This window comes from Mustela nigripes, chromosome 3, assembly GCF_022355385.1.
Source record: "Mustela nigripes isolate SB6536 chromosome 3, MUSNIG.SB6536, whole genome shotgun sequence".
Taxonomy (NCBI): domain Eukaryota; kingdom Metazoa; phylum Chordata; class Mammalia; order Carnivora; family Mustelidae; genus Mustela; species Mustela nigripes.
In genome coordinates this window covers 118,051,682-118,065,598 of record NC_081559.1, presented here as the reverse complement: position 1 = coordinate 118,065,598, position 13,917 = coordinate 118,051,682, and the positions used below count along the sequence as shown (strand labels likewise).

At 34.1% G+C, this 13,917-nt stretch overlaps 1 protein-coding gene and 1 pseudogene across 1 annotated transcript in view; both read right to left on the bottom strand.

Annotated features, from left to right (window-relative positions):
• SNTG1 (syntrophin gamma 1) overlaps positions 1 to 13,917 on the bottom strand; it is a 383,856-nt gene that overhangs the window by 142,251 nt on the left and 227,688 nt on the right. The gene's annotated exons all lie outside the window — the stretch shown is intronic.
• Positions 9,243 to 9,367, bottom strand: LOC132014648 (U4 spliceosomal RNA; annotated as a pseudogene).

Genomic DNA, 13,917 nt, shown 5'->3' with positions numbered 1-13,917 from the left:
TAAATTCAATCCATAAAGGCCAATTTCATTTTGGTAGTATAACAATAAGCAATTCAGAATGAAAAAAGACTTAAAGATAGAGTTTCAATAAACATGTTCAAAATTCTTAATTTAGTATGTCCTCAGAAACTTAATTTTAGTCTACTAAAGTTTTTGAAATAACCAATGGCACAATTTTTCAATATGATTTATTTATGATAAACTTATTAACTATTTTTGTAATTGTATGTATTTTGCTCTTCAGATATATTTTTCCTTTTGCCAAAATCACAATTTTAACAGGAATATGGAAATATCATTGCCAACATGTAATTTTTAAATGTAAGTTGATGTTATGCTTAATTCATAAAGAATGAGATATCCTCATTAAATGATTAATTGAAAAAATAAAGTGTGATGGTTAGTTCTCAAGGACAATAAGGACAAATACCAGCCTCACATACACATACCCTCTTTTTTTATTCTAAGTTATCTGTAACAATTAAATCTGAGGAAAAAAAATACAGATTAATCACAAAATATGTCTTTATAACAGGATTAACTCTACACAAGCTGAGGTGTTTGGAAGTAATGAAAATACAATTAGCAGTATATGTAATATTATGCAGTCTGTAATTCAACAAATATTTATTGAGCTCTATTTTGGCTTTTTAACAAAGCTAATAAATGCCAACAAAGCTAATAAATGTTTCTTTACTATGTTTTTTAATATTCTAGAGGAAAAAAAAAAATAGACCAGCACATGGGATGAGGTGGTTGCAAGTAGGTTAATTAGATAAGCCAGTCAGGCTAAGGGAGAAAGGCACTAATGAGCATATTCTTGAGGCAGATAAAGAGTTGGTGTAGGGGTACTGGATGAAAGAACACGGCTGGCAGATGACTATCAGCACAAACACCTGACAGTGAGAACCTCCAATGTGTTTGTGAGATGGCCAGTATACCAGAGTGGCTACAGCAGAAGGAAGCAAGATGGAAAGCAACTAGACATAAAATCTGAGAGCTGTAATTCATCATTTTTCTCTCATCATCCCTTTTTTACATAATTGAAATAAAATAAAATATTTGTAGATTATCACATTAAAATTTGTTTCCAAATTAACTTCTACATCAATCAGTATTGTAGATGTACACTTAATTACCTACCAATAAGTCATCAATATATACTTGTTAGGATAATTGATTAAATTAGGCTTTGCTCTTATCCTTTTCCTTTCTTAGATTGTGAAATTACAAATCAACAACTTCTTTTCAATCAACTTTTAAGTTTATATTAAGACTCGTTTATTATACTCTTTATCTGTCCTCTACTTTAAAGAGTTAGAAAACCATCCATAATATATCTTTGCTTTTTATCGTTGCTGACTAATACTGACTATAATACCTCAGTAAAATCCCTGCTTAAATTTTCTTGGCCCAAATGTTTAAAAAGAAATAAGGGACAAAAACCTCCTTCGCCCACCCTTACATCTTTTACATTTTGGAGAACCTGTGATATTACTATATGAATCCATCGCTTTGTACCTGTAACTCAGGATGGAGATAACCTGAGTTCTATAGTGAGAATGCTATATCTTACCTCTGAATGTATGAACTGTTGCCCCCAAAGGGATGTAATGTGACATAATATGATTTATATCTCAAAGAATGCTATATTTACTTGAAAAATCTGGGAAAAATTGGAACAGTATAAAATTATGACTATCACAATGAAAGTAAATAGCATAGAAAGTTAAATTCTCATTAAATAACCACATCTCAAAGAATGGTCTCTCTTTATACTCACAGTTCCACTTAGCCCTCTGTTTTTCCATTTCAGTTAATGAATTTCAATCCCCTTGCCTTGGATTGCAAAGCACTGCCTGACTTAATAACTGCCTGCCTTTCCAGGCTCACCTGGGACCACTTTCTTTGTCATCCATTATGGTCTAGCCAAAATTGATTCTAGAAGAAACCCAAGATCAGTTACCCCTGAGCAGACTTGACTTAGAAATTTGCTTCATCCCTCTAAAGCTTTCTCAGGCATGTCTCATTTCTGGATGAGACCTTTATTCAATACACAGACTAAACTGACCCCTAATCTCCTCTATAGGGGACAACCTGATACTTTCCCTATAAATATGTATTTGTTCACTGTTTGCTTCTCTTAACCAGAATAACTATTTCCATTCTACAGATATGGAAACAGAAGTCCAAAAAGGGTAAAAAACTTGCATAAGCCCCACAGTAAATAAGAGCTGTGTCCAGCTTGAAAAGCTATATATGCTGTCTTCTCTTTCATCTCCATCAGGGTGGAAATAATTATTATCTTCCAAATATATCCATGTGAATATGCTCCTTCATGCCAAAGAGGGACTCTACAAACGTTATTAAATTTAAGGACTTTGGGATGCAGACATTATCCTGAATTAACCCCATAAATTCAATCTAATCTGATGAGTCTATTAACAGAGCAAGATGGTGGCATCACAGAAATGTGATAGAAGAGCAGAGATTAAAAGCATGAGAGGAAACAAGCACTACGCCTATTTTGAATATGGTGGAAGAAAGCCAAGTAATACAGCGATCTTTAGAATCATGTGTTGTCTCTTAGTTGACAGCTGGCAAGGAACTGGAGACTTCAGACCTATAACCACAGAAGCTCTACTCTGCCAAGAACCTTGGGAAAGTTTGAGAAAGGAAATAATTTTTTCCTTAGACCCTCCAGAAAGAATACAATGCTGCCAGCATCTTAGTTTCAGGCTGATGAAACCATGTACCTCTTTTGGCTTACAGAAATATAAGATAATAAATATGTGCTGTTTAAGTTGTTAAATTTGTGTTAATTTGTTATGGTGGCAATAGAAAACTGATACAACCATACTGTTTTTCCCCAGACAAGTCCAGGAGGGAAGCTGAAGAGTATGAACCACTACATTCCAAGTAGAAAGCCATTAAATCAGGGGCCTATGAAAAGAAAAAGATAATGAGCATTTAGTAGAATAGGCAAGAGGCCCAAACTGACATGACTTTCTTTGAGCAATGGGTCTGGTGCTGGCTCAGAGATGAAAGCAGAGAAATCTCTCAGGTACACTGTACAGGTACTGTAAACTGGTATATCCTTCTTGCTATATCCCATTTTGCTATTACTATCAAAAGAATTTCAAATATTCATCATATTTGAAACAAAAATCCATTTTTTGAATGCATCTCAAATTCATATCTGAATTTTCAAACACTTGCATGTGCCATGATATTTATCATAGTGCTATTAATGGGAGCATGACTCCTGTAATGCTCCATAGTAGAGAATCTCCGTAACAGAGAATGGAAACATGCACATAACTTAAATGTGAAGTTGTGCAAGAGAAAACATTGTTATACATGCAATATGCTAGTATAATAAAAAGTTAACAAGCACGTGAATAAGACAAACACAGGGAAAAACTGTATCTTCATATAGGTTGCCCTTGGGAAGTGAAGTAATTATTTGTTTCTTTTTATATTCACTGATTTCTAGATTTTCTGTAACAATTAGACTGTAAAAAAATGGAAGTGTGTTTATTTCAGGAGAAATCTAGATGATGTTAATGAAAATGCAAGTCCACTAAGACCTGGAAATTGTAGGATCAATAAAGGGGTGGATAAGCATGAGGACATACAGAGCTTAGTGGTTTCTTTTATATTGTTGGATGTTACCCTTGAGAGTGGCTAAAAAATGAGTTGTCATTTAAATAGGTGAATCATGAGAGACTATGGACTCTGAAAAACAATCTGAGGGGTTTGAAGTGGCGGGGGGATGGGATGTTGAGGTACCAGGTGGTGGGTATTAGAGAGGGCACGGACTGCATGGAGCACAGGGTGTGGTGAAAAAATAATGAATACTGTTATGCTGAAAATAAATAAATTAATTTTAAAAAAATAAATAAATAGATAAATAGGCACACAAGGGGTGCCTCGGTGGCTCAGTGAGTTGAAAATCTGCCTTCAGCTCAGATCATAGTCCCAGGGTCCTGGAATCATATCCTGCATCGGGCCCCCTGACTGCAAGGAGCCTGTTTCTCCCTCTCCTCCCAGATCAATGCTCTCTCTCTCAGTCTCTCTTCTCTCTCTCTATCTCTCTCTCTCTGATAAATAAAAAAAATTAAAAAAAAAATAAGCACACCAGTTTTGAATACTTGTTATGTGTCCCCCCAAATATCCATGATCTAATTCTTGGTACTTGTGGATGTTACTTTATATGGTAACAGGGAATTTGCAAGTGTGATTAAGTTAAGCACTGTGCAATGAGTAATTTACCTGGCATTGTCTGGGTAGGCCCAAATGTATTTACAGTCATCCTTATGAGAGAGACTTAGAGGAAGAGTTGAAGGTAGAGAGAAAGGTGATGTGAAATGAAAGCAGGGAAAGATGAGGTGATGGTAGTGGGGCCGTGAGGAGGACAGCCTCTAAAAGCAGGAAAAGATAAATAAATTGATTTTTCCCTAGAGCTTCTGTAAAAAGTGCACCCTGTTGACACCTTTATTTCAGCCCAGTGAAATCCATTTCTGACTTCTGGCCTCAAGAACTATAAGAGAATGTATGTTATTTTAGTCACCAAGTTTGAAGTAATTTGTCACACAGCCATAGGAATTTAATTCATCTGCCAATGAGAAAAGAACTATGAATCAGTGAAATTACGTAAGAAGTAAATAGCAAAATAAGTTTGGGTTATTTTTTGGGTGTCTGTGACTTTTTCATTTATTTTGTGCGGTTTTGTGGTGAACATATACACAAATGACTGCAAATGAATCACACAGTCATATATTTGTAAAATTTCCTACCCTGAGGGACCTGTGACTTGCTTCTACCCAACAGACTATTTGGCTAGCAAAAGTTCATCTTGCTGGCACACTCTAGTGAGAATTACCTGCCGGCCTTGAAGAGGCAAACAGCCATGTTGTGAACATGTGAACAGCCTGTGAAGGGGGCCACTTGGTAGGGGACTGCACGTAGGTTTTAGTATTTGAGATCTCCAGCTGACAAGCAGTAAGAAGCCGGGCTCTCAGTCATTGAGCTGCAAGAAACTGAATTCTGCCAATAACCTAATGAGTTTGGAAGTGGATTCTATCTTTATCAAGCTTCCAGAGGAGAACACATCCTAGGCAACAACCTGAGTGCAGCCGTAGGAGGAACTGAGCAGAGAAACAAGCTAAGTTATGGAGAACTGACCTGGAGCTGATGTAATGTTAATCATTTTAAGTTGTTTACCTCTGGGCAATGTCCTATAACAGCGATGGAAAATTAAAATAAGTTTTGAGTTCATTTTTGGCAGAAATATCTTATCAGACAGAAAAATCCACTAAATGATGGGAAAATAGTATGAATATTACATGGATTTTAAAATAGCAACCATGGATATAACAGGGGAAAATGCTTAAGATATAAAATATGAAATGAACACACAAGAAGTAAAATTCTTTGGTTAACTAAAAGGAAGTGCACAGAAAATAATTCACGACAAATTGCCAGTACAGTATCACTTGATTAGTGTTGTATGCAGTGATAAGTGATAGGCAGAAAAATAAAACAACAATCTGAGGCGTTTTAAGTGGTGGGGGGGGTGGGAGGTTGGGGGAACCAGGTGGTGGGTATTAGAGAGGGCACGGATTGCATGGAGCACTGGGTGTGGTACAAAAACAATGAATACTGTTATGCTAAAAATAAATTAAAAATAAATTAAAAAAAAGAAAAAGAAAAAGAATATCTGTAATACTGATAATTCTTGTTAAATGTTATTAAAGTAAATTAAAACTGGCAAAATAAAATAAAATAAAATAAAATAAAACAAGGTGAGTGGCAAAAAGAACCACAGAGTGATTGAGTGGCTATATCAGTTAACAATATTCTAATACCTGCCACAAACTTATCTCAGGGGCATGTCAACTCCGGCTCTTTTCTGTTTTTAGTCCACAGAGAGCTTTGCTCATCTTGACATTCTCACAGTATAACATAGGTCTACTACCCTGATGGAATTTTGCTGATCGATTCTAGCATTGTATAATCTGGGAAGCAGGGGATGTAGGCTCAAGAAAGAAGTGGCAAGGCTGAAGAAGGGACTTCCGCTTTTTTGTTTGTTTCTTTTTTGTTTGTTTTGTTTTGTTCTCTACTACTTATTTACTGCTGGTGAACTGCCTGCCTGCTCATGTTTTTGAGCTTCAGCCCAGAAATGCTTCTTCACCTGGACAGCCCCAATTACCTCCTGTAATGGCAACTGTATCCATTTTACAGTTTTTCCAACATTTTCATGACCGGATTCATTGAGCCATTCCACCGGGTCCCTTTTCTAGCTCAGGGACACTAGTGCTAGCCAAGTCATGCTCTCTTCTCCTCATACATCGGAATTTCACTTCCTCAAAACACCATCTACGTGTTTATGTTTTAATTACTCTTACCTGTGAAGCTAATTTGTAATATGATTAACATTTACGATAAGTTAACTTTAAGTAAATCTAGTTACCCTACACAATGTGGGTCTCTCCCAATTGTTGATGCACTTCAGAGCAAAACCTAAATTCCTGAAGAAGGAATTCTGTCTCAAGACTGTAATATATGTATTTCAATAATATATATATATATATATTATATTGTTTCTGTTTTTGTTTTCTGCTTTTCACACCACAAAATATACCCTGACTCTACTGCTTTTCTTTTTTTTTCTTTCCGCTTTAGGTGTGTGGGCTGCTTTCTGCTACCTCTGTGATAACCCCCGTGTAATCTCTTTATACCTTTTCAGTTACTTATTTAGTACTTTATATCTAGTTCTTTACATTAAATGTTCTCTGTTCAGACAATTGGTGTGGTTTCTGTCTCTTGATGGGACTCTGAATGATGCTTTCTTGTAAAGACTTTGGGTCTTATTCAGCGATTGGAAGTTAGTGGAGACATATTATGAAATGATAATTTCTCCTCCCTGTACCTCTAAAAAGCAAAATAACACCCATCAAAACTGTGATGTCGGGGCGCCTGGGTGGCTCAGTGGGCTAAGCCGCTGCCTTCTGCTCAGGTCATGATCTCAGGGTCCTGGGATGGAGTCCTTCATCGGGCTCTCTGCTCAGCAGGGAGCCTGCTTCCTCCTCTCTCTCTCTCTGCCTGCCTCTCTGCCTACTTGTGATCTCTGTCTGTCAAATAAATAAATAAAATCTTTAAAAAATTAAACAAACAAACAAACTGTGATGTCTACTGTCCATGCCCTTAGCATGTCTATACCTTCTCTTCAAGACTCTTTTCCAGTCCACTATGAAGATGTACCCAAAAAGCTTCTCCACACAGAAGCCCCAAGATGCTTTAATTGAACAGAATGTCAAAATAAGCTGATAGGTGTTTATCTTCGGCTTTCTTCCTCCAGCCATAATTCTATTCTGCTTTTAAATCTCCTTCCTTCTAATGTATTATCACAGACTATTTACTATTTATTGACTTCTAAATATACTATATCATTTTGTCTAGAGAAAATTCCTGTTCTTCAATGCTTCTGATTATCTTAAGATATTACATTATTATTCATTTTTAAGCTTTTTATTGTGTAATAATTAATATTTATTATATGTTAATATGCTCTGATATACATGCTGCATTTATTGTTTTGTTCATGGGACAAAAGAAACCATTATGCAGAGTATAAGAAATCCAATCAAATTTCATTATAAAAAAATTTACAGTTTCAGTCATTAAAACAAGTATTGAGCATATCCACTTTAGTCAGTCTCCTAAATATGTCTGTTGTTCGAACTGTATAAAATAACTCATGCCTCGGTGGGTAAGATTATGTAATTAAAATGCAAATTTCAGTATAGGTATTACATGTATAGGTCATTGGTTACTGAGTAACTATAAATGCTATCATAACTTTCTGTTGTATGTCAGTTTGTCAGAAGATATTTTGAGGCTTCACAAATTAATTCTTCCATGAGATTTCTAATTTCATTTTTTAAGATGAAAATAAAAATTAACAAATCAAGAAAGTTTTCATATTTGGTGAAAGAAAATTATCTCTCAATTCCTTGTTATTGTAAATGGCACGACCCTACTGCCATGATGATTATAGGTATTCTAATCTAGAAAGCATTAATCTCCTTCAAGTTTAATATTAAGTGCTCTTCTTCTGTATTTCAGAAATATGTTAGTATTTTTTCAAAATATAAATAAAGGTTAAAACTTACTTTGAAATTTAAGAATTGTTATTGTTATTATGTATAGTATCACAATTCTCTTGTCTTAATTTTTCTACTACATGTAATTTTTTCCCATTCACAATATTCTTAGAAATGATTATTATTGAACCAAATGATATGTGTGATTTACATTTTGATACACAATACAAAGCCACCTTCTAAAAACTATAACAGTTCACACTTTCACCAATAGTATGAGAATATCTGAATATTTAAATGCATTAAATCTAAAAAAAAAACCCATAGATCAGTTAACTGATGGTATCTGTGCTTCAAAAAGTCTGTATTCAACAGCTCATTAAGGTGGAGATAATATAGTTAAAATGTATTTTCTTCTATTTTCTGTCTCTGTGTATTTAACTTGACCACAATGAAATAATAAATCACTGAATTCATACTTTTTCATTTGGATTTTTGAATACATAATTGCAATTTATCACTGCCCTCTTATAAGAAATAAAATCTTGGTGATAAATCCACAGGCTCAAGGAAGATATCCTTTTGTTGCAAAAGGGACTCCTTTCATTTGTCTCATATTTCAAAATCAAGATAAACTTGAACTCAGGAAATTTTGAGCTATTGATACCACTCTACCCTTCTCATCACAACAAGCTTAACTTCACCCAACTCTTTCATATACTTCTACATTCATAAATTGTAGATTTGAAGTTAGTAGATTAACACTTTTAGACTCCCCTGAAACTGCAATTTTTCCATCATTTTCATCAAACACCTACTCATGGATTCTAATTTTGCACTCAGATTTTGATTAAAAAAAACAAGATCCAACTTTATCCTTTCTATAATAAACATTCTTTAACTTCACCAATGAAGAATAGATGGGATGTAAAAGATTATAACAGGATTCATTAAGAAAATAAGAATAAAAGAATTAAAATAGAGCTTCCCTACCATCAGTAATTGCACTATTGGGTATTTACTCAAATAATCCAAAAACATTAGTTCAGAAGGATATATGCATTTATCACATGATTATGTACAATTCTGAAAGGAGCCCAAGTGTCCATTGATAGAAAAATGGGTAAAGAAAATGTGGTATGTATATTATATATATACACATGTATATATATATATATATATATATATATATATTCAATTAGCAATAATCGCGCCTCGGATAAACCTCATTGGCTACGATACTGCCACTGTGCAAAGCTATATATATATATATATATATATTTTAACAGTGTATGTTAACTATACTGGAATTCAAATAAAAACCTTCAAAAAATAAGAATCATCAGAGAGATGGAGCAGCAATATTAATATCAGAAAAAATAGACTTTAGGTCAAGAAATATAGAAAAGACATCTCCATGACAAAAATGCCAATATCTTATTAATACATGCAACTGTAAATGTAGAAACCTAGCATATAATGAGCAAATGACAAAACTAATTTTTAAAATAATGATAGCTGGAGAAATAGGCATTATTATCATTATACTTGAAAAACAACTCATCAAAAAGTCAGTAAAAATATATAAGCCTTGAATAGCACTATCAACCATTTTAGCATACCTGACATTTGAAAAAAACATTTTTTACCCAGAACAACAGAGTACATGCATACATGTATAATGTATGCATATAAATACATACATATTATGTTCCAGGATAAACTGTAGCATAAACACCAACAAAATTTAAAGATTTGGAGTCAATTGAAATATGTTACCTGACTAAGTCTATATTAAATTAGAAATTAAAAACAGAAAGAAATAGGGAAGATTCAAAAACACTTGGAAATTAAACACGTATCTAAACCAGCATGGATAAAAGAATAAATTACAAATAAAGTGACAAAATATTGTGAGTGTATTGTAAATGAAAATACAACATATCAAACTTGAGGAGAGTCTGTTAAACACTACTCAACAGGAATTTATAACTCTTAAAATATATATTAGAAAAGAATAATAAATTTATGTTCACAAGTTAGATTAAAATAAAATGCATACATTTCTAAAAAGACCTAAATTACCAAAAGCAAGTGATCTGAATAGTCCTATATCTCCAAAAGAATTTAAATTTTAGTTGAAAACTTACACATGAAAGAAATTCCAGGCCTAGGTAGCTTAACTGGGAGAATTTTGCCAAATACTTCAAGAAAAAGTAATCCCAGTGCTACACACACTTCTTCAGAAAATTCAAGAAAAGTGAGGATTTCCCAACTAAATCTCTATAGCTACCATTACTCTGATACTAGGGCATATAAATCCCTAAATATTTGGAAATTAAACAACACTTTTTTGAATAGTTATGGGCAAAATAAGAACTCAATATTTAGTTATAAACTACCTTCAATGAAATATGTGAAAATATAACACATCACATTTTATTTCACATAAAGGCATTAAGAGAAGAGAAAGTTACAAACCAATATCCCAGAAATATATCTGCAAAAATTCTTGACATTTTTGAAGATTGAATCCAATAACATAAAAAATTTAAACCATTTTGATCAAGTGGGGTATATCCAAAAAATGAAAGATTGGCTTAACTCTGAAAATAAATTAATATAATACAATACAAGGTCAACTCTGAGAAACAAACTGAGGGTTTTGGAGGGGAGGGAGTAGGAAGTTGGGTGAGCCTGGTGGTGGGTATTATGGAGGGCATGTATTGCATGGAGCACTGGGTGTGGTGCATAAACAATGAATTCTGGAACACTGAAAAGAAATTTTAAAATAAATAAATAAAAAATAAAATAAAACAAGGCATTTGACAAAATCGAGCGTTCATTCATGATAAAATGCTTTTCAACAAAGTCATAATAGAGAGGGATTTCTTCAACATGATGAAGGACATCTATGAAAACACACCACTAATATCATACTTAATGTTGGAATATTTAATGCTCTTTCCCTAAGATCAGAAACCAATTATGAATGTCCACTCTCACCAAATGTAGTGTGCATTATGCTGGAGAATCTTACAGTGCCATAAATCAATAAAAAATAAAGTAAAATGTACCCATGTTGGAAAGGAATAATTAAAAATATATTTATTCACAGACAAACATGATCATCTGTAGTTCGTAGAAATTAGTATGATTTTTCCAAGGTTAAAGAACACAAAATCAATATAAAAATCATTTGTGTCTCTATTACATTAGCAAAGAAAAACTAGAAATTGAATTTAAATAATGCTACCATTTTTATACCATCTAAAAATTATGAACTACCTATGAATAAATCTGATAAAATATATGCAACATCTATGAACTGAGCACTAAAAAGCAATTTCAGAGAGAAATTAAAGAAAGCTTAAAAAATGGAGAGATATGCCAGGTGCAAGGATCTCAAAACTCAAAATTGGTAAATCTTTACTTTCCTCAAATTTAGTTACAGGTTCAAAATAATCCCTATAAAAATCCAAATACCCCTACAAATACAGTGACAATTTAATGTTTTTAATATAGAAACAGCAAGAGCCTTAAGTACCTAAAATAATTTCATGTAAGAATTACATAGCTAAGGGACCTAAACTCTTTTTCTTTTATTGAAGGTTTTATATATTTATTTGACAGACAGAGATCACAAGTAGGCAGAGAGGCAGGCAGAGAGAGATGGGGAGAAGGAGGCTCCCCGCTGAGCAGAGAGCCCGATATGGGGCTCTGGGGCTTGATCCCAGGACTCTGGGACCATAACCTAAGCCTAAGGCAGAGGCTTTAACTCACTGAGCCACCCAGGCACCTGGAACCTAAGCTCTTGATTTCAAGAAATTAAAAAGCTACAGCAACTGAGATGGTGTGATATTAGTGTCAAAATATATAAAAAGGCCAGCTCAACAGAATTGAATGTCCAGAAATTAATCTGCACATATATGATCAATTTATTTTTTGATAAGAGCATGAAACCATTCAACTGATAAAGAATAATATTTTGAACAAACATTGGAGTAATCAGATATTATTTTAAAAATAGCGTTCAGGGACACCTGGGTGGCTCAGTTGGTTAAGCAACTGCCTTCGGCTCAGGTCATGATCCCAGCGTCCTGGGACCGAGTCCCACATCGGGCTCCTTGCTCGGCAGGGAGCCTGCTTCTCCCTCTGCCTCTGCCTGCCATTCTGTCTGCCTGTGCTCGCTCTCTCTCCCTCTCTCTCTCTGATAAATAAATAAAATATTAAAAAAAATAGTGTTCATCTCTACCTCACTCTTAAAACAAGCATTAACACCAAATGGATCAAAGACATGAGAGAATATTATAAAACAAAAAAACTTAAGAATAAACATAGATGAAAATTTCTGTTTTGGATTAGTCTAAGATTTCTTTCTTTCTTTTTTTTTTAGTTGTATCTATTCATTTGATAGAGAGAGCCAGAGACCATAAGCGGTTGGCATGGCAGAAGGAGAAGGAGAAGCAGGCTCTCCACTTGGATGTGGGACTCCATCCCGGGACCCTGGGATCATGACCTGAGCCGAAAGCAGACACTTAACCAACAGAGCCATGCAAACACCCCTAGTCAAAGATTTCTTAAATTCAGTGCCAAATCATGATCCATTAAAATATGATAAATTGGACTTCATCATAACTAAACTTCTAATTTGGGGCAGCATATTTGAATAGACATTTCACAAAAGAAGATATATGGATGGTAAGTAAGCACATGAAAAAATGCTCAATATTATTAGTCATTCAAGAAATGCAAATTAAAGCCACAATGACAGATCACAATTGGTCTATTAGAATGCCTCAATTTAAAAACTGACCACATCAGGGACTCTCTTTACACAGATAGTATGACAATTTGTCAAATGGGAAAACAGTATTGCAGTTTGTTAAAAAATTCAACATACACCTCAATAATATGCAGCTATTCCATGACTAGTATTTTATCAAAAAGAAATGAGCATATGTCAACACAAAGACTTGTCCATAAATATTTATAGAAGCTTTATCTGTAGTACACCAAAATTTACAACAGAACAAATGTACCTTACCAGGTGAGTGGATGGTTATACAAATGGTATAGCCAGCAATGGAATATTACTCAGTGATGAATGGAATGGAGAACTGATCCATAAGGTAACAAGGGTAAAACTATATATAATTATGGATGTGAAAGAAGCCAAACAAAAAAAAATCATACAAATGGTATGATTTCATTTATATAAAATTCTGGAAAATGTAAACTGACTGTAGTAACAGAAAGCAGGCTGGGGATGAGGTAAGGGTGGGATTGAGGGAGGGTAAGATTCCGCACCTCTACTGGCTATGCACAAGCTATCTCGTCTCAAGCCGGATTTGTATTTCCCAAATTGGAATGTGCAAGGATCTAAATATCATTTTAAGTCCAGAAAAGTAATAGAAAGTAAATCCTGAGGAGATTTCTTTGTGAGCATTTCTTTGTGAGGCAACTCCTACCGATGAAACATGGCTGAAAAGAAAATTTGTGGAAATTTGAGCTTTTACATTTTCATCCTTGGATATAACTCCACGGATGTCCCCATCCCTATCTCAGTATTCCACTGTTTCTGCATCAGTGCTTTCCCCTTAATATGAAATTCGGTGTGCACTATACCTTATCCTCTCATCTTTCTATCTTTTCCCACCCACAACTCTCTTCCAAGATTTCTAAAATGTAGCTAATTTTATTATAATAATTTCTTTATAACTCTATTGTAATAGCTAATTTTTGTGCATAATTTGGTATGTGCTCAACTGTAAAATACTTTTTAGTCCTCTTTTTCCTTTGAAACCTC